Source organism: Lissotriton helveticus, chromosome 7, assembly GCF_964261635.1.
Source record: "Lissotriton helveticus chromosome 7, aLisHel1.1, whole genome shotgun sequence".
Classification (NCBI taxonomy): domain Eukaryota; kingdom Metazoa; phylum Chordata; class Amphibia; order Caudata; family Salamandridae; genus Lissotriton; species Lissotriton helveticus.
The window spans coordinates 1657752557-1657775271 of record NC_136068.1 but is presented as its reverse complement, the minus strand read 5'-3'; the positions used below and the strand labels follow the sequence as shown (position 1 = coordinate 1657775271).

Genomic DNA, 22715 nt, shown 5'->3' with positions numbered 1-22715 from the left:
GAGTAGAATGGGTATGGCTAGCTATAACGATCATAAATATTCACATGACAAGGTAGGGGTAGTATCTTTGGTGTGAGACATAGTGCAGATAACACCTAAATATGAGGTAGCGATAGGGTGTACAGCCGAGGCTTGAGTGGATAGTCATAGCTAGAGTGGTTAGACATTTGTCTTATTGGCCTTCCAATTGTTTGTGATGGCTCCCGTCCTCTTTGGCGTAAAAAGTTTGTGCCACTGGTCTGTGGTCATCTCTATGTAGGGTATTTACTCATCATATGGCTTTTCAGTTCCCTTTTAAATGCTGCAATATTTTGAATCTTCCTGATGTAGGGTGGGAGTGAATTCCAGACTCTGGGGGCGGCTCCCGAAAAAGCTCGGTCATAGGTCTTTTTTTTCCGGAAGAAGGCCGGCCGTAGTAGCAACTCTTTAGCGCTTCTCGTTGATCTGTTACCTCCCGATAGCTTGATTTTCTTGGCTAGATATCTCGGCGTGTTGTAGTGGACCGCTTTGTGTGTGATACAGGCCATCTTCATTTTAATTCTAGCATCGTAGGGTAACCAGTTTAGTGCCTTCAGGTGGGGAGATATGTGATTGAATTTCCTCGTTCCCGTGATAAGTCTTGCCGCTGCGTTGAGACAGGCTTTTAGCGGAGCAGTGGATGTTTTTGGTAGGCCAGCTAACGTAGTGCAGCCATATTCGATCCTTGAGATAACTAGCGATTGGATAGCAAGTTTTAGATCTGCTTCTGAGATAAAGGGTTTCAGTTTCCTTAGATAGTTCAAATGGAAACGGGCGCTCTTGGCCATTGCATTGATGTGTTCTGTCATGTCTAGGTTCTCGTCTAGTGTAATTCCTAGAGATTTGGCTGAATTAACAAGGGTCGGAGTGCAGTTAAGCGCAGTCACCATTTTAGCCCATTCCTTTACCTCTGGTTGACTCCTTGTCGGTGAGATTAACAGGAATTCTGTTTTGTTGGCATTAAGTTTCAAATGGTTGGCTGTTAGCCAATGCAACGCTTTCTTTAGAGTTTCATTCATAAGGTCAATGTCATCACTGCAGGCAATCTTCATATATATTTGTGTGTCGTCTGCGTACATGTGGTAGGAGATCTGTGAATTCCGAAGTATCTCTGTGAGAGGTTCTACATATAAGTTGAAGAGATCTGGGGATAGCGTTGAACCTTGAGGGACCCCTATTGTGTTAGGGCATGGGGAGGAGATTGCTTGGTTGACCAGGAATAGCTGAGTCCTGTTCTGCAGGAAGGAGTTAAACCACTTCAGAACATTTCCAGATAAACCCATCCTGTCATGTAGTCTGGTCATCAGTATCTCATGATTTACCGTGTCAAATGCTGATGACAAGTCTAGTAGAATCAGTAGGCATGCATGATTTTGGTCAAGGGCTTGTAAGGCGTCATCAACAATATGTAATATCGCAGTTTCAGTACTGTGTCCTGTTCTGAAACCTGATTGGCAGTCATCTAATAGTGAGAACTTAGCGATGTGTTGACTCAGGTGGCCTTGCACGCATTTCTCAATAAGTTTGGCCAGTAAAGGGATGTTGGTCACTGGTCGATAATTATTTGGGTCAGTTGCATCCGCTGTCGGTTTTTTGATGATGGGAACTACCTGCCCCGTTTTTAGGCAGTCAGAGAGGGTCCCTTGTGATAGTGAGGCATTTATTATCTCGGTCCAGATTGGAACTAGAGTGTGGCTGATTTCTCTTACACATTTTGCTGGTAGCGGGTCTTGGTAGTGGTTGTTGGGTCTAAGTTCCGCTAGAGTTTTGGCGATCTTTTCATGGTTGTATAGTTCGAATGTATCCCAACTTGCCTTATTTTTTGTTGGGGGATCTTCCGTTGTCGCGTTCGCCTTATTTTTGGTAACGGGATGGGTCGTGAGGTTAGCCGCTGCATTTGTGAGCTCATCTTCTAGCAGTTTAGTTTTATCCATGAAAAATGAGGAGAATTTCTCACAACTTATGGGATTCTTTGGGTTCTCTTGGGCCGTTTTAGTTAATTTGTTTGACTGTTGTTTTAGGATCTCGAAGAGTTTTCGAGGTCTGTTTATGGCATTGTCCAGTTCAGCCCTTATAAATTCTTTTTTGGCGCTAGTTATCTTTAGATTATATTGTTTTCTTGTTTTTCTGAGGGCCTTCAGTTCGGGGGAGGAGGGATGTTGTCTCCATTTCCTTTCTGCCATTCTCAGTTTTCGCCTGTCCTCGTTCAAAGCCTCATTAAACCAAGGATTTTTGGGCTTTTACGAGACACTTTTCAGTTTTTGAGGTAAGGTGTCATTGACTATATTACCGATTGAGGTTATGTAATGATCAGTCAGCTCCTTTACATTCTGCTCGTTGTTGCGTGGCTTCAGGTCTTTCTCACATCTTTCAACAAATCGTTCAATGTTAGCTTCTTTTGTATCTCGTATCAGTTTTTTGACCTTGCGAGGTTGCGTGTTCCTGCCCTTTTTCATTGTCGGTATCACGAATGTTATGGCGTGATGATCAGACCAATCACACGGGTCTATAGCGGTGATTGAGATTTCTTTGTTTCTAGAAATTATCCAGTCTAAAGTCGCTCCTTGTGAGTGAGTGGGCTGGGTGCATATTTGCGAGAGGTTTAGCTCCTTGAGGAAGTCTTTGATCGAATTGACCATATTATCATTGCCGTCGTCCCAGTGGAGGTTAAAGTCACCTAGGAATATGTTGTTGGCATCTGGGTTAGAGTTAGCAGTTATGATCTCCATAAGATGCTCTGTGAACTTTGCGTTATCTCCCGGTGGGTGGTAAAACGCATGTAGGTTGTAATTTTGAATATTTGGTGATCTTATGTTAAGACCAAGGTATTCACATGATTCTATATGGTCAGATTGGAATTGGTTGACCTCTATCTCTGAGCGATGGATGCACGCTATACCTCCTCCCACTTTCCTGGGTCTGTCCAACCTGACAATGTTGTATTGTAGTGGTACTAGAAGATCCATGGTAGGAGAGGATGATTCATTGAGCCATGTTTCCGTGAGGATGGCCAGGTCGATTTCTTTGTTGAGGATTAAGGCGGCTATGTCTGATGCATGTTTATTTGCCCAGCAACAGTTAAGCAGTAGGCAGTTCAGTGTTTTCTGTGAGTTGACGCTGTTTCCATTTTCTATTTCGGTTGTATTTACCTGGATATGTTGTAGGTTGTGGTGGATTGCTTTCCTATCATTCTTTCGGGACGATCTATTCGGGTCAATAGGTACAATTTCGATAGGTACAGTTTCGATAATCTCTTCCTTTCTCGGAGCCTGTTGTTCATAAGATCGAAGTAAGGCATGAGCTACTTCTTCTGGAATGGGGTTGGTTCGGTTTGGTCGGTTGGGTCGGAGTATTAGATTCTGGATGTGTGTGATTTTGGAATTCGTGTTTAACGTCATCTCCCAGATTTTCCCAATTGTCTGTGAAACTTTCCACGAGTCTTGTGCCATGTTGCTTATTAGTTTCTTTAGCTCCTTGGTTTCTTTCTGTGTTCTGGGTCATTTCTTAAGTGAGATAGATCTGGCAGTCTGCGTTCTGCCATTTGCTCTCCTCTGAGAGTAGTCTGTTCTTGTTGCCACATAACTTGTCATTGTATCCTTACTTTGGTTGTGATTCCTGATTCTGTTGAGGGTGTCATCATTGTTTCTTATATTGTTAGGTGTAGGGGGTGTTTTTGTAGGTATGGATCCGTGGACTTCTAGTCTCGTATTTGAAGGGGGTTGGGGAGGGTGTATAGCCTCTACTATGTTCCTTTCATAGTTCTCATCATAGGGGAGCTCACTCTGATCTGAGCTACCCTCTTCCGTTGGAGTGGCCACGTGTGATGGCGGTAATGGTTCTTCCCTTACGGTCTGGTTTTTCTCTTCATTTGCAGTGATATTATACACCGTTATCTTTTCGGTCTCATTCTCCGGTGTTGCCATCGCCGTAACAGATAAAGCTCCGGCGTTAGAGATTTGATTGTCAGTTAAATTGACATCTCTAGTGACAGGGTAGTTGTTGTTGGGTGTGATATCTGGTGGGGTCATGTTTTGTTGGTGATTTGGTCTTACTATATTATGTTGGTGATTAGGTCCTACTATGGATTCCTTTAAAGTTTGGAAAGTTATCTCAAATTTCTCGAGTTCTTTGTTAGTTGCTTGTATCAGCACTATTCCCGTTTTGTATATAGTAATGCATACTTCTGTATTACCTCTTTTAGTTATTGAGGTCGTTATTTTTGTGCCATGTGGTATATTTTTTACCATTTTTGTGAACAGCATTTTTGTAAAGATATCACGCCATTTAGCGGTTTTGTCTGTGTAGAATATCAGGTCGTTCATCATGATACCTTTAACTCTATCAAAATATGGGTCCGCGAACAGAGTGTCCGGATTTTTTCTCAGTGTAGTATGTTTGAATTTTTTGGCCGCATTTTTGGATAGGGTGGAAGGATATTCTATATTCTTTGCATAAGACCCGGACGACCCTCGGTATCTTCCCTCCATTTCCGCTTCGTTTTCACGTTGAGGGTCTCCAGAAGCCTTTAGACTATTTTGTATTGCGTAGTTCCCCCCGAGGCCTTTGACTATATTGTATTGCGTAGTTCCCTGCTGGAACACGCTACACACTTTTTATTTCAATATGTCAGTGATGCTAATTTCGCTTCCAGAGGCGTTCTTGGGGCCTTGTATTTGTTGTATCTGGTAACACTAATTATAGATGGCCCTTTATTGAGGTATATCGGTTAAAAACTAGATATTCCAAGATGTCCGCCGTTTTTGTACTTGTTAAAGTCAGGGGACTTTTTCTCTTTCTACTTATGCAATTGGTCCATTTTCCCTTTCTCGCCTCATATTATCTATGTTGTAGGCTCCTTTCTCTGTGTTTCTTTGTCCTTTTTCACTTTCTAGTCACCAGGTTGTTTACTTCCTTCGTTATTCAATTGGTCCATTTTCCCTTTCTCGCCTCATATTATCTTTGTTTTAGGCTCCTTTCTCTGTGTCTCTCCTTTTTCTTTGTCCTTTTTCACTGTCTAGTCTCCAAGTTTGTTTACTTCCTTCATTATGTGCGAGTTAGATGTCTCGAGCGGCCGCCATTTTAAGGTCAGGCGCGCCGCTTCGAATGCTCCCGTGTAAGCTTTATTCCATTCCGTTCCCCTCTTTCATCCTCTCGCCGTGTCTCTCACCCGCTGGCTCTCTCCACCTCCAGGTCTCCTTGTCGTCGCTCTTCCTCCTCATCCGTTCCTCTCTCCAAGCCTCCAGCCGCGCCGGCAGTGCTCACTCACCGCTCCTCGCACCGCACCGCTCCCAAGGCCAGCCCCCGGTCCCGGGGCCCCAGTCTCAGTGGTGCGCTGCAACCAGCGTCGGCGCCAGGGCTGACCAGCGCTGCAGCACCTCCCGAAACGCCTCCAGGGACATCCAGCATCTAGGGCAACATGGACGCTGCCTCCCTTTCTTCGTGGCCACCGACACAGCGCGGGTCGGGCACGCCGCAGTCAGACCTCCAGGCAATTGATCCAGGCAATTGATCCTCCGTCCAGGCGGCCCGGTCGATCCTCCAGGCCGACGATCCTCAGTCCGTCCAGGCGGTCCGGTCGATTCTCCAGGCAGACGATCTTCAGTCCAGCAGGGAGCAGTCTCGATGGATTCTGGTTTCTCGTCACCCGGTATCTCCAGGTAAGTTGGCGTTTATTCCTCGTGTTGTGGGGGGGAAGGTGGGGGCGAGGATGGCTTTTTGCTTGGGTTTTTCGGGATTTAAACTAAAATCTAGTTATCCCTAACCCAGGAGCTCTTACAGAGAGCTCCTATGTAGCGGCCATCTTGCCCTTTCCTCATTATAACAAAGAGCCATGAGTAAGAATTTTGTTCTAGTAGCTGAGAGGTCAAATATGGAAAAAAGAGTCATGGATACTATGTGTTTTTATTTTAAGAATTAGAAACATTGTACATAAATTCCTAAATATATCAATAGTAGTGTGGATAGGTACCTCTGATGACAACAGAGCTGACAGCGCAGGTGTGTTATTCCCCCAGACTTGTTTGGTCTTCACTACTCTGTTTTTTGTAACCCGTTTTTGTTGGCATTTTGACTCTGCATGCTTTACCCCAGCTAAACAGGTTTAAAGTGCTTGTGTTCTCCCTTCTAAACATGGTAAAATTGTTATACACTAAATGGTCCTTCATTTTACTTATACATTCCTATTATATGGTACTACCATTACCCAGTCTCTGAAAATTATATGCCATCACTTGGATGCAACACTCATTACAGTAGCCCTACAAAATATGTCTCCAGGTCTATCCTGACAGCCTGTGAGTGCAGTTTTAAACTGCCATTTTGATGTGCAAAATAAAACCTTTTGCCAGGCCATAACCTTTCTTTTTAATACTTATCAGGCACCCCTAAGGTCAGGGTGCTTTGTATTTATAAAGTAGGACATACATAGTTAAGTCTTATTTGTCGTGACAATGACAAAATCCCCAAATTGTCTTTCACTATAGGAAGGCTACCTCTTCTGTAGGATAACAATAGGTTACCTTAGTGATGATTTCAGTTTCGAAACAGATAGAGAAATACGTCTTCCACTCATATGAATTGTAACTTAAAATCCTCTTTAAAGGTAAAGTTGGATTTTAAATTATGATTCTGAAAATACCACTTTTCCTGCCTAAACCAAATGTACCTTTCTGTCAGTGTCCTGGGCTAAATGCATGTTAATGGCTCACTTGTAATTTGATGTGTATTCCTCACAGACAGGTAACAAAAGAGAGTTGAGTGTTGGTCAGGGCCTCATCTGAGCAGGATGACATGGGGGTTGTACTTAGCCCTTCAAGAGATTCAAATTGTAGCCTAAAGGCCTCTGCCCACCCCATTCCTGACTTCTGAAGCTGCCTGCCCTGTCGCTAGCAAATGGAACTCACACCTGGGCCAGCCTATCCTTTGTCACCCTGGACAGTTTGGAAGCAAACCCATGGGAAGGGGAAGAAATTACCTGAACCAGGTAAGGGGTAGACCAAGAGAGTGACCCCCACAAACAGGCTGAACTGGCTATAAAAGAGGCACCCTCACAACCTCTTATCAGAACACTCCTTGACCTGTGGAAGATTCAGAAGTAGGCCTGCCTGCTGTCTGAATATGTAAGATTAGACCTGCTTGCTTTGAATCCAGGATCCCTAGAAGTGACTGCAAGGGTTAGTAGGCTGAATTCCTGTTTGAGCTAAAGGGACACAACAAGCTTCCAGAGGCCTCTCTGCTTCCCTTCTGACCAGATCAAACTGGACCTGAAATGGTCCCCTCTGCCACCTCTGTGGGAGTGACCTCTGACCCTCCCAGTGCTGACCTTCAAGTTCTGTTCTCTATTGCCTGGGCAAGTGAAGTTTTCACCTCATCAAATGCAGTGCAACAGAGTGGGGCAGGATCTCCCATTGCAACTCCTGATCAGCAGACTTCCTGGAACCAAAGCATTGAAGCACAGAGCTGACATAGGGCCTTCCATCACAGCACCTCGCAGCTCCTGATCAGTGGCATCACCAGATCCGACATAGGTCCTCGCACTGCACCCACACTAATGACAAAAGGTACAACACCCAGAGAGATAGTCCTGGTCCTGTACCCGACCCATGATCCAGTGTGGTTGGCCTGGACATGTGACTTTGTCCCGGTACGGCGCAACTAGATATCTGCAGGTGGCTCTTCGCTCCTTTTTGGTGCCATTTTTCTTTAAACTGTAAACACGCATTACTACAGTTCTACTGATTTTTAGCAATCTATTGTCATTTTGTCTATTAAAATATTCTCTATTGTTGTAAATTGGTATGAGATATTTCTTGTGTATTACTGTTTGAGTGCTGCATAAATACTTACATATTGCATATTGCCACTAAGTTAAACCTGGCTGCTTTTGTGAAAGATTACTCCTTTGGTGAGTGGGCCTCGTTTGGCCCAACCCTGGTAGAGTGTGACAGCTAGTTACCAGATGCAGATATTCTTCCCCACCCATTCGTCCTCAGTGAAGCACTGTTGATTGTTCCTTTTGTGCGACCATTCCATTGATCCCTCTGCTGGGGAGGAAAGTTATTAATTTTGCCCAGCACGGTAACATGAGGCCATGAATCTGATCCTGAGCTGATCAAGCGAAATATGGCAATTTTGGACAACCCGTAAGGTGTACATGTCGGTTCTTGGGACTTGCCTATTCTAACTGAGCCTATATATGTCACCCCAGTTTGATAGTTCACTGGCCTTTGTAGGCCTAAGAGAAGTAAAACTAAATCGGATGATAGACGGAGTGTTGAACAATGCAAGCACTCACCCGCAGTCAACTGATCTGGGTTTAATCCATCATCATTATTTGGCTCAATCCACCACCCCAGTTCAGACATGGCCATATGTAAATCAGTCTGACCCTGTGCCTCATGGGAACAGTCCAGCCCGAACTGCCAAGCCATGTCTTCCCGGCACCTGAAATAAGCATCCTGGGACCGGTTTCTGGCTAATCAGCCGTCATCAGCCAGGCTAGCTTGAATCCAGTGGCAAAGTGAGCAAGTGACCCACGTCTGGGCTTACGCTGCCAAATTAAGGCAAACAAAGCAAAACCAAAGGGGATGATGGACGGAGTGTTGAACAATACAAGCACACACACCCAGTCAACTAATCTGGGTTTAATTCATCATCATTCTTTAGCTCACTCCGCCACCCCAGTTCAGACATGACCATATGCAAATCAGTCTGACCCTGTGCCTTATGGGAACAGTCCAGCCCTAACTGCCAAGCCATGTATGTCTTCCCTGGACCAGAAACAAGCATCCTGGGAACGGTTTCTGGCTAATCAGCCGTCATCATCCAGGCTAGCTTGAATCCAGTGGCAAAGTGAACAAGGGACCCACGTCTGGGCATACGCTGCCAACTTAGGGCAAACAACGCAAAACCAAAGGGGATGATGAACGGAGTGTTGAACAATGCAAGCACTCATCCCCCGTCAACTGATCTGGGTTTATTCCATCATCATTCTTTAGCTCACTTCACCAGCCCAGTTCAGATATGACCATATGCAAATCAGTCTGACCCTGTGCCTCATGGGAACAGTCCAGCCCGAACTGCCAAGCCATGTCTTTCCTGGACCGGAAACAAGCATCCTGGGACCGGTTTTTGGCTAATCAGCCGTCATCATCCAGGCTAGCTTGAATGCAGTGGCAAAGTGAGCAAGGGACCCACTTCTGGACATACCCTGCCAACTTAGGACGAACAAAGCAAAATCAAAGGGGATGATGGACCGAGTGTTGAGCAATGCAAACACTCACCCCCAGTCAACTGATCTGGGTTTAATCCATCATCATTATTTAGCTCACTCCACACCCCCAGTTCAGACATGGCCATATGCAAATCAGTCTGTATTTTTTTATAAATGAAAAAGCACCGCTGCAAAGTTAAATGTCCAATAATTCGTTGAAGAGTATTAACTCGTTAGGCCGTTCACATTCATACAGACGCTGAATCGTGAGCAATGATGAAAAGATATATGGAATTCAATGTTCCTTTAATAGTCCATACAAACACCAGCCAACGCGTTTCGTTCCGTTACCGGAACTTCTTCAGGGCTGTAAATCACAAAAGACATACAAAAACCACCATAAGTGCCACAACAGGAAACCAACATGTATGCGTACATACATACATTAGTGTCTAAAAACAATACAATTCTATACAGACAGCGACTATGGGGAACCTTTATAAATTTTTATAAAAAATCTCTCTTATGGCTAAAAAGAGAATCATTTCTTATATACCAATTATTTTTCAACATATTTACATATCCCATATCGCATATTGTTGACTGTATTCTTAGATTCGCATTAAAATTCATACTTTGATTATGTGTATCAGCGTCATTCTTTTCTACTAGCTTATTCTGTCATTATCAGTTGTGGGAATTTAGCATATAACACATTAATGTATAAGAAAAAAATCAAGTCACTTTGCGGGAAATGGCTTCTCCCCAAGCACATTGCAATTCAAACTCGAAGGTCACGGAAGGACAATTCCTACATGAAGTCATCAATATCATCATATCAACATTAGTATCAGCAAGAGTAATAAAAGTACACACTCCAGCACTATTCGTTGCCACATCACATTTCTCTAATAGTTTTCACCAAAATAGTTTGTCAGACTGGAAACCCACTAAAAGGAATGTGTTTATATATGTGAACTCAAGCCCACAAAAAACACACAATGTCTGGCTCAAAGCCCAACCCATTCCAATGCTACATATCCTGTATGCTAATCGATAGAGTAGCCACTTGTACTATGTCTATGCATTTTTAACACACGCGAAACACCAGATATTTAGAGTCGTTCTGCAAGAGTCCTACCTAAATAATTTTCCAGACGCTGGGTGTTTCTGATCCGAAATCCTCATCCATAAGTATATATATATTTCCTGGGTTTGGATTACCTCGCTATGTTAGACTCATCTGATTGGTCCTATTCCATTCCATTAGGAGAACATATATGTCCGATATTGTGCCAGGTATTAACCTAAGAGTTGGGATAAAAGGAGAAGGAATAGTAGGATATGGGGGATGGGTATCCACAATTTTATAGGTACATGTCCAGACCGATATCGTTGATATATATGGACAGACGGTCCCACCCAGACATTAGTTGTTTCCAGCGGCATAGACTACCCATATTAAAAAAACGCCTACCTTTTCAATATGTGCAGGGTCTCTGTCCTCAATTAAGAATGTCGCCCCTTAGCTCAATATTCAATTTCAAAGGTAATATCGGTTTATGGTAGTTGCCTATAAGAAACAAAAATATATGCAAAGAGTGTAAATATAATCTTTATATCCAAAAAACTAGGATCTGGTAAACCTGTTTATATATTAGTATGTTACTAAGTCCACATGTAAGTCGTGAAACCAGGTTATTGGTCTGCACGCATATCCACATCCCCTATGCTTCGAAAAAGATGAAAGGGGATAGTTATACGGGTGCACGATTTGATTAATAAAATAAAACGTGCCAAAAATCTTAGACTTGCACTCCTTTACGATTTGTACCATAGAGAGAGAATTAACATGAACCCCACCGCCAAAAAACACTTATGTGAGGTGTCTAGTATGTCGCTAGTATAGCATGCGGATACCATCCCCTCCGGCAAAGCAAATGCATATAGATATTTGACGCTTTGCAAAAAAGGGGATAAACGAGAAAAAAGGCGAGGTGGGGGAAAGAGTCTCGTCATACACGAGAAACTCTATTGTGGATAGTCAAAAATTCAAATTTGGCACATACCCGTATGGTCAATAAACCATCCTCGATGGTAGCGTCTCGGATCCCCGGCGTCAGTAACAATCCAACTAAGGATAGGCGGCCCGCTCGCCCGCCATGGAGTTTAAACGTGATTCGCGTCAATCACGTGTGTAGGGCCGCAATCCAATCGTATTCTACCTCGGAGGAAGCCACAAACGTGACCGCCATCTTAGCCTAGTCATTAGTTAGCAGTTTGTAACCAAAAATTGCGTTATCAAACCAGCTTATGTCACTTAGTGCGAGATAGTAGTTGGATAGATAGCATCCTCACTGGATGGTGACATAGTAACCATTCCACTGGAGTAAAAATCATTTGATGATTAATTTTTTGGCAAACAAAGAAAGAAACGGCAACTGATTTGTGCGTGTTGCTAATTAGCCCGAATGAGAGTCTATCGACGAAAAACCCAATAAATGTGAGTGCATCGATAGGTCAGAAAAATAGCATGTCAAATTGGTTTAAAATTGCATCCCTTAAAACAAAACACATTTGAAACAACAACCATTCAAGTGCCTTAGCAGAGGGGCGGACCGTGTTGTATAACCACAGTAGAGAAGAACTAAGTCTCTCAACATTTGACACATGTTATACAGGTGGCAATGAAGACTAAACATTATATCCCAATTCAAGCCAGCTCAAGAGCACAAAAAGATCAACAGTTAGTTTGTGATCATATTGCCATAATGGCAAATGTGTGAATTATAGGTATGTTAATGAAAAACTTATCACAGATCATATCATTAAAACTCGTTGCATGAGCAACTCATAAATATGAGTTCCAAATGAGTTGGGAAAAGAGAGCCAGTAGGGAGGCCCCAGCAACATTGTGTAGTGCACCTCAAATATATACAATACCTTTCAATGTGTATTCATGAAACGGTTGGTGACATAGATATAACATAGCAGATCATTGTAAGTAGTAGTGCATCTCATCTTCGGTATTGTGTCCCTTTTCCAGACACCTCAAACGACAAATCCAAGATGCTTCCTTCCTCCTTAGGGTTAGTTCACGATCGCCACCTCTAGGGTGTGGAGGCACATGATCAATACCCTGTACCCATATCTTGCAATTATCTTTGTGGTGTTCTCTCATGTGATATATCATTGGGTATCTTAGGTCGAAGTTTTTGATGGCCCGTACATGTTCTTGGATCCTCATTTTCAAAGGTCGTATCGTACTACCGACATATATTTTTTCCCAGAGGGCAAATGTTACATCCCCCACAGGTGAAGAAACCTTTAGGCTTAGTAGACATCCAGGTACTAGGATTTGTCGTTTGAGGTGTCTGGAAAAGGGACACAATACCGAAGATGAGATGCACTACTACTTACAATGATCTGCTATGTTATATCTATGTCACCAACCGTTTCATGAATACACATTGAAAGGTATTGTATATATTTGAGGTGCACTACACAATGTTGCTGGGGCCTCCCTACTGGCTCTCTTTTTCCAACTCATTTGGAACTCATATTTATGAGTTGCTCATGCAACGAGTTTTAATGATATGATCTGTGATAAGTTTTTCATTAACATACCTATAATTCACACATTTGCCATTATGGCAATATGATCACAAACTAACTGTTGATCTTTTTGTGCTCTTGAGCTGGCTTGAATTGGGATATAATGTTTAGTCTTCATTGCCACCTGTATAACATGTGTCAAATGTTGAGAGACTTAGTTCTTCTCTACTGTGGTTATACAACACGGTCCGCCCCTCTGCTAAGGCACTTGAATGGTTGTTGTTTCAAATGTGTTTTGTTTTAAGGGATGCAATTTTAAACCAATTTGACATGCTATTTTTCTGACCTATTGATGCACTCACATTTATTGGGTTTTTCGTCGATAGACTCTCATTCGGGCTAATTAGCAACACGCACAAATCAGTTGCCGTTTCTTTCTTTGTTTGCCAAAAAATTAATCATCAAATGATTTTTACTCCAGTGGAATGGTTACTATGTCACCATCCAGTGAGGATGCTATCTATCCAACTACTATCTCGCACTAAGTGACATAAGCTGGTTTGATAACGCAATTTTTGGTTACAAACTGCTAACTAATGACTAGGCTAAGATGGCGGTCACGTTTGTGGCTTCCTCCGAGGTAGAATACGATTGGATTGCGGCCCTACACACGTGATTGACGCGAATCACGTTTAAACTCCATGGCGGGCGAGCGGGCCGCCTATCCTTAGTTGGATTGTTACTGACGCCGGGGATCCGAGACGCTACCATCGAGGATGGTTTATTGACCATACGGGTATGTGCCAAATTTGAATTTTTGACTATCCACAATAGAGTTTCTCGTGTATGACGAGACTCTTTCCCCCACCTCGCCTTTTTTCTCGTTTATCCCCTTTTTTGCAAAGCGTCAAATATCTATATGCATTTGCTTTGCCGGAGGGGATGGTATCCGCATGCTATACTAGCGACATACTAGACACCTCACATAAGTGTTTTTTGGCGGTGGGGTTCATGTTAATTCTCTCTCTATGGTACAAATCGTAAAGGAGTGCAAGTCTAAGATTTTTGGCACGTTTTATTTTATTAATCAAATCGTGCACCCGTATAACTATCCCCTTTCATCTTTTTCGAAGCATAGGGGATGTGGATATGCGTGCAGACCAATAACCTGGTTTCACGACTTACATGTGGACTTAGTAACATACTAATATATAAACAGGTTTACCAGATCCTAGTTTTTTGGATATAAAGATTATATTTACACTCTTTGCATATATTTTTGTTTCTTATAGGCAACTACCATAAACCGATATTACCTTTGAAATTGAATATTGAGCTAAGGGGCGACATTCTTAATTGAGGACAGAGACCCTGCACATATTGAAAAGGTAGGCGTTTTTTTAATATGGGTAGTCTATGCCGCTGGAAACAACTAATGTCTGGGTGGGACCGTCTGTCCATATATATCAACGATATCGGTCTGGACATGTACCTATAAAATTGTGGATACCCATCCCCCATATCCTACTATTCCTTCTCCTTTTATCCCAACTCTTAGGTTAATACCTGGCACAATATCGGACATATATGTTCTCCTAATGGAATGGAATAGGACCAATCAGATGAGTCTAACATAGCGAGGTAATCCAAACCCAGGAAATATATATATACTTATGGATGAGGATTTCGGAACAGAAACACCCAGCGTCTGGAAAATTATTTAGGTAGGACTCTTGCAGAACGACTCTAAATATCTGGTGTTTCGCGTGTGTTAAAAATGCATAGACATAGTACAAGTGGCTACTCTATCGATTAGCATACAGGATATGTAGCATTGGAATGGGTTGGGCTTTGAGCCAGACATTGTGTGTTTTTTGTGGGCTTGAGTTCACATATATAAACACATTCCTTTTAGTGGGTTTCCAGTCTGACAAACTATTTTGGTGAAAACTATTAGAGAAATGTGATGTGGCAACGAATAGTGCTGGAGTGTGTACTTTTATTACTCTTGCTGATACTAATGTTGATATGATGATATTGATGACTTCATGTAGGAATTGTCCTTCCGTGACCTTCGAGTTTGAATTGCAATGTGCTTGGGGAGAAGCCATTTCCCGCAAAGTGACTTGATTTTTTTCTTATAAATTAATGTGTTATATGCTAAATTCCCACAACTGATAATGACAGAATAAGCTAGTAGAAAAGAATGACGCTGATACACATAATCAAAGTATGAATTTTAATGCGAATCTAAGAATACAGTCAACAATATGCGATATGGGATATGTAAATATGTTGAAAAATAATTGGTATATAAGAAATGATTCTCTTTTTAGCCATAAGAGAGATTTTTTATAAAAATTTATAAAGGTTCCCCATAGTCGCTGTCTGTATAGAATTGTATTGTTTTTAGACACTAATGTATGTATGTACGCATACATGTTGGTTTCCTGTTGTGGCACTTATGGTGGTTTTTGTATGTCTTTTGTGATTTACAGCCCTGAAGAAGTTCCGGTAACGGAACGAAACGCGTTGGCTGGTGTTTGTATGGACTATTAAAGGAACATTGAATTCCATATATCTTTTCATCATTGCTCACGATTCAGCGTCTGTATGAATGTGAACGGCCTAACGAGTTAATACTCTTCAACGAATTATTGGACATTTAACTTTGCAGCGGTGCTTTTTCATTTATAAAAAAATATAGATTATCTCCAACCTTTTGGATATGCCCTTGGGGACAGGGGGCATTTGAAAATTGCACGCCAGTATTTTAGAAATCAGCAACACAAATTATATTGGTGATATTAGGATTGGTGCTTGGAACAGGAGTGGTCCACTGTCCGCAGTTCTGTTACATTAAGATGCAAATCAGTCTGACCGTGTGCCTCATGGTAACAGTCCAGCCCGAACTGCCAAGCCATACAACAGTAAAACAGCAATCTAATGCAGTTGTCCCCCTATGCATATAATTTGAGCTCCTTTTTTATGGTATTTTCTTTTTTAACATTTCCATCTGTATTTACCCAAATTTCATTTTTGGACCAACTTATTGGTACTTAGCCATATTTATTTTGTGTTTGAGTCTAAATGGGGTTGCAAAACGGTATATTTCCACATTTATTTAACATCTTGGACGTGCACTCATATGCCTGTCTCATTTTAACAAATTAGGCAGCCACAAACGCTACACTAACAGGTACATATTAGCATTATATTTAATTGTATGTATTTAAGGAAATCTCAACAGACAGCATTGCGAATCTCTCACAAACGCACCATTGTCAGTGTTGTTTAACTTTTAAAAATATAAAAAGACATAAAAACATTGTTTTCTGTCTGTATTCATCTGTGACAGTCAGTAAAAACAGAAAACTGTGAGCTTTATATACAATACAGTGACAGTGAAGATAAGCCAATAAATCCTCCGGAACCTACCTATATGTTCCCATTAATATTATAGGGCCTAGCCCAGGTCAACATTTCACCTTGAAGAGTCCCCTCTTGAATCAGGCTACCCGTGCAAGTTTACCAGGCTGAGCATGACTGTAGCCTATCATGCTCAGCCCGGTGCTGGGGTAGCAGTAGGGACATCACATACTCTTTGACCTCAATGACATTATGGGAAGTGACATCATATAACCTTACATCATAACAATTGAGTATTTGAATTGGATAGTATCAAAGGGTAACACAAAGTTGTGCTATGATGCTGCTTTGCATTATTTAGTATCAAGGGAGGATTCCATGGATGATGCAAGGGGGTTCCAAAGCAACCACTCATAGGTTTTAATGCAAGTCCCTATCTACAAACAGTTTTAGACAGGAATTTGCACCAACATCTGATGCCTCATCGAGCCAGGCATAACAACCAGATTATTTTTCACTTCGTATTGTTTTTCCAACTTTGCATGTATGCTTTATTATACAGCACACATACAGAGCAGAAAATACCTTCAAATTTAGTTTTTGGACTGGAAGAGACCCTTTCCAGTACAAAACCTATGCTTCCGAGAGTGCCCACACCTTGCACTCTGGCACAATGGTAGCTGCATTGTTGCATGGCTGCTAATAGTGCAAATGGTTTCTCCCTCCTCCCCTCTTTGATGGAAGGCAGTGGAGCAACTTTGGTGCAGCGGTGTCTTCTCAAAAAAAGCAAATCTGGGCCTCAATTTCACACAATCTCATTCACAGACCGTCATTTGACTCTTCATCACTTTCACTCACAAACACACATGCTAACACATACAGAAATATTTTCTCACACATATGCACGTTTCTCTAAATTAAAAAGCCTCTCACTCCCAAGAACACATACAACATACATTTAAATCCATTCATTATTTACCACATCTGCTAACATAGACCCTAAGTGTGCTACATTTTTATTACAATAATAGTGAATAATGGGGTATGCCGAGACCCCATGTGTTCCTGGCATGGATTATGCCACCTCAGAGACCAGGAGTCAGAAAGGCAGCACCATGGGCCACAATGAGCAGGCCAGGGGTTGAAGCTGTGACCTCTTGTGATTCCTAAGTGTTGTCCACTACACGCAGCCTGCACACTTATGTACATGCATGTGCACACATGTTCACATATAACCAGCATCATGCCCCTTACTCTAGCTGCGTCGCAGGAGCCTTATCTTCAGCCGTGGTCGGTAATGGGTGTACCTGCAGAACGGTGACGTGGGGAGGGGGAGGGGAGGGGGAGGGCAGGGTGCGGGGCAGTAATCTATGGATTACGGGCTTTACAGGTAAGTAAACATTTAAATAAATACAATGAATTTCGTTGCGCGCACTGCATCGCATTTTGGGGGTGCAGTGCACACAACGAAATTCGTTTTATTTATTTATATGTTTACTTACCAGTACACCTCCGTAACCCATAGATTACTACCCCTCCCTGCTCCTCCCCACGTCACCGCCCTGCAGGTACACCCATTACCGACCGCGGCTGCTTATCTTCTATAAGGCAAACACTGGTAGTAAACACGTGTGGGCCAATTACCATGCGATTACTGTGGGTGAGACTGGAGTAGAGAGGCACGCCCATAGTGAGGGTCAAAAGCAGGGTTTTTAAAAGTGAAAAATCTGGCAGATTAAATGGGCAGAACCCTTTTTGCTACACTTGCATAACACCTGCATAACAATACCAATTTTAGTGGGTTATCACAAAACTCTCTGATAAATAACATGGCAGCTGGAGGCAATTTCTGTTCCCCTGTGAACGCAGGGATGGAGGCCTGCAAGGGACAGCAGAGGCCTCGCTTCTGCGTTTGCACTTCCTCGAGGAAAACGTTCCTAAAGGAGCAAATGTCCCTTAAAATGACACAGGATGCTTTTGAAAATGTTCGTCTTGAAAGAAATACATGGGGGGAGCATGAAACGGACCCCTGGACGACTAGCTGGTCCCCACAAGGCCGCCTACGAGTGAGAGGAGTTTGTTTCCCATCACCCCACGCAGCAGCTGCCCCAGTCCCCTTTTCTTAATATCTGCAAATCTTTTCAAGCGGTCGGAGTGACTACAATCAATATATCTGTCCCCACATGCCCTGCTCAGGGGTGGGGTTGTCATTTCTCCAGGAGCAGGGGTGTTTATTTTATTTTTTAACCCCCGATTTACCCAATGGCTGGTGGTGTTAGAGGACTTGGGGTAATTGCAGCTGATAGAGGCCAGGGTGTTATTTGTGTGTGTTATCCTCTCCTCGGCCTTGACGACTGTGGATGGGGAACGGAGTCTATCAGCTCTGCCCCATCCTCGTGCACGGCTAGTGGATGGTTGTGCAGTTCCCTCACGTGTGGTTAATGCTGAGATAATCAAATACCCCCACACACTTCGACAACGCAGGGTAAACGGCACGTTAATCCATTTCACCCTCAGCAATGCAGAGCTGATGGGTGCAATGGGATACCACAAGAGCCTTTGGCAAGGCAACGACAAGAACATCCTTTCACCCTATGTTTGGGCAAGGCATGAAGTGCAAGGATCACTCCAACCGGCTGCTCGTTTAGGCCAAGAAGTGTTTGCAAATGTAAGCAGTGTGTTTGTGACACGACACCTTGTCCTGTGCAGTGAATGCTGGCATGTTATTGCGTGTTACCAGCCTGATTGACAGACTGTGTAGAGATATGGTGAAGAGGGGCTGTCCAGGGACATCCAGTTATGCGCCATGAAGCATTACCTCTCTGTGGGGCGCTTCATTTTGTTTTCTTTTCCTTCCGAAGGTTGAAGAACGGCAAGGGGTGATTAACGTCTACCATGTCCCTAAAGGACACATGGCCCTTTTTTTTCATTTTCTGTTATTCATGATGAATTATCCGTTTTTACTATATATTATGTTCATTGCAGAAAATAAAGCAAAAAACAGCAATAGTACATTATGCGAAGCCTCCGTCACAGCCTTGAGGAACTGCTACTAATAGAAGAACGTAATGCAAGCAGCACACTGGGGTCTGAAGGTTTGGGAAAGAAGGGAAACGGCCAAGCAAATCATTATTTTTGCAGCGATCAGAACTGATTTTGCAGAAGTACAGAAGCACAGCACTGACAGTGACACGCTGCTTTTATCACCAGGGCGTCTGGCCAACAATTCTCCAAAGCACGAAAAGTCACCGAATGAGGGCAAGGCTGTGCCCTTAGTTTGCTGTGCCTTCGTCCAAGATTATTTGCAGAGACCGTTGCTAATGGAAAATCCACTGTGATTTAAGAAAAATGACAGCACAGACAGACAGGCAGATAGATATTATTGACAGTGAATTCTAAAGATATAATGAATTATTTATCTAAAACCATGGTTAACAAACACAAGATGATACACGTAGATCTGCTGAGGCTAAGGCACGTCTTACCAGAGGAGATCCACAGACCGACCGAGCACGTGCAGGAATTAGAAAAGCCCGCGATGAACAGAGGCAAGTAAGGTGCAAGAGTGAGGAGGGAATGCACGAAATATATTTACAAGAACCGCCTGTTCCTGAAATGGCGGCTTTTAGAGAAGTGCTAAAGCAGAGTGTTATATTTGGAGGAAGTCTGAAGGTCAAGAGAGTGTGCGTGAGACAGTCAGTAAAGTGGAGATGGCCACATCCTGCTGCATGTGACGCGGCGGCTTGGAGCTGAGACCTCGGTAGTATTATAAGGTTTGATACAAATACACAAGTGATGTTTACATGTTTCATTTCTATAGATCTACGTTGGTGGAAAGATATGTTTGTGCGTACAAAATACTCCTGGCAATAAACTGTGAAGGATGCACGAGGAAACGGGAAAGCACTGTCATCTTGGACTGGGAGAGATGTAGTCCCTATGTGGACTTTGGTGTTTCCATGGTGGACCTATCTCTCTATTTTGATAAATCCAGTGGTCGAAGTGGGAAAAAAAGTAGGGGAACTGTGGGTGGAGAATCAGGGGGCGGGAATAACCGAAGATTGAATTAGTGGGCGGAGTCATGGGTGTGACTAGAAATAGCAAAACATGCCAATTTTTAGTACGTTTAGCATTTCACTGACCAGTTACAGCTTATAACGTTATTTAATTCAAACAAAGAATAAACATGTTTATTTGAGGTTTAATTCAGGAAAAAGCAAACACTCGTAGGGAATACAGGTTTATGTAAAGCGTGCGAAATATAAGCAGGAACAATAGGACCCGGACCCCCAGCATGTCCCCGCCCCAACCCCACATACCTTAAACCCACATGTATATCAACGACAGAGATTTGCGTGGGTTTAAAACGGCCATGTTTAATATACATACCACATAAACATGACAAGGAAGTTTAAAATGCATAATTAGCAAAACACACACACTTTTAATAATTGACATTCAAGATTGTAAAAAAAACCCAGCACTAAAGGGGGGGGGGGGGTATTTCTGAATGACATCCCCAAGGCTGAGCTTCCTGGGCAAGGTGCAACCCACCTGGGCCCTATGGAGTTCTGGACTTTTTGGTTCCGTCCAGAGGTGTCAGGGATAACACCCGAAGACCCCGGAGTTCCACCTGTCTCGGTGCACAAAACAAACAGAAACACGGGCTTCTCGATGGTGGCGTCAAAGACCAAAGGTTTATTACTGCAGGGACACAGAAGTCACAGAAACTACACATGGGCAGTATCTAGGAGCCTGTTCAATTTGTACAAAGAGGGTTGCTCCTTATATACTAAATATTGGGCTTCAGGCAAATTCTTTACATGTTACCACAGTTCTAAACATTCGTGTCTTAAACAATAAATATTTGGCGTTGCACAGGAATCGTCAACAGTATCTGATGTCAAAACATTACGAATGAGGGGTTCCCACTAGTCCATCATAATCCCATGTCAATTCTTCATTCAAGACCCGGACCGCCTCATCGTAAATTTCGTTACCTCCCCCTAATAAAGGCCCAGAAGGAAAGGAGCAGAGCCAGGTGCAGAAGATAGAAAGACAGGATAAGAAATGTTTGTGGGTCGTAAATGGGCACGGTTACCAGCTTCGGCCGCCTAATCATGATCAGGCCAACGAACACAAGAACCAGTATAGCAGGACTGGCCTCAGGCTGGGGAGGCAGTTCTTGCCGAGTCATGCTGCTACAGCGTTGCTGGCCTAAGGTGCACGTGTCACTCGCAAGGTGAATCGCCGGTTAAGGCCTACGTGTCCTTAAATAAAAAGAGGTCATTGCGTGTCCATTGACTATGTGAGGGCAAGGAATACAAAATGGCTTCCGTGTTCTAAGATGGATGTCATGGGTAAATCACAAATGTGTTGGTAACAGGAGTGCTCTTGCTCGTAGCATAGCGAAAACACCAGGATATACTAAATGGATCATTTGCGGTTCACTGATACCGAAATTATGTATTTACGACAATGTTTACAAACACGAGTAAAATCGTCACGGAACCTCAGACCCTCCTTTTGCCCTTACATAGGCAATTACTCAGTCTATATCAGAGTCAGAGTCTAATTCTATGCTCATTAGGTCAGTGACATGTTGTTGTATCATCATCCTGTCTCGTGTCTTTTCTCCTAATGCAGGTGGTTTTCTGAAACAGGTTGCAGCACAGAGACTACACAGAGCGGGACCACATTGGATAATAAGACAGCACGAGAACAGAAATACTAGGATGACACCAATGACCATCAGAACCTTCCATCCCCACGCTGATACCAGAGTCCAAAACCACTCCATGAAGGACCAGTTTCCCTTATCTACGTGTATAGAGTCGGAAATCTTGTGTAGCTTAGAGATTGCTTCATAGACTGTTGGAGCATTATTTGGAATAAAGACACAGCAGCTCGATTGGATCATTCTGCATACCCCACCTCGATCTGCAAGTATTACGTCTAGAACCATACGGTTCTGCAACGTCATGAGACGATCCGCCTGAAGCTCAGCTGTTAAGTTACTAAGGGCACCAGCAGTTTCTGTAATAGTAGATTCAACTACCCGTGTTAGTTGACGTAGATTTCTACTATTGGCCATAGGCCCCCAAAACGGAAGGAAACCTTTGAAAAAGTCTCCAGCTTCTTGACCAGCGGTATCTTCCTTGCTGAAGACACCTCTTGCTACTCTGGTTTTGTGATAATCTGAAGAAGCAGTGTATGTCGGGGGTAACAATCGAGCAATATAACATGAACCTGAAAAGTCAGCAGGCAGCCATGTATATGCTCTGTCCTGACAGATGAAGTAGGTACCCCTAGCAGTCAGAAAGGCAGGGGAGGAGTTAGACAGAAATACGTAAGTCTCAACGCACTCACTCCTCCCTAGCTGAGCTCTCAGATTTCTCCCATTTCCTTGCAAACAGACCTGACCTCGGTGAGGCACGACCCAAACTGAAGTGGAGCTTTTACGCTTGCTTTCTCCCAAACTAAGGCGATACTCTGTAGAGTTCCAACTCAAATACACCCGTAATTCATCTCTAGGATAAGATGGAGTATTATTGACGTCTTT

General features: G+C 43.1%; 1 long non-coding RNA gene across 1 annotated transcript in view; it reads right to left on the bottom strand.

Moving 5' to 3' along the window:
• Window positions 1-19758, bottom strand: part of LOC144767598 (uncharacterized) — a 95403-nt gene extending 75645 nt beyond the window's left edge. The window contains exon 1 of the long non-coding RNA XR_013598276.1: window positions 19639-19758. This is a non-coding gene — a long non-coding RNA (uncharacterized LOC144767598). The remainder of the gene's footprint in view (window positions 1-19638) is intronic.
• Between the last annotated feature and the right edge of the window lie 2957 nt (window positions 19759-22715).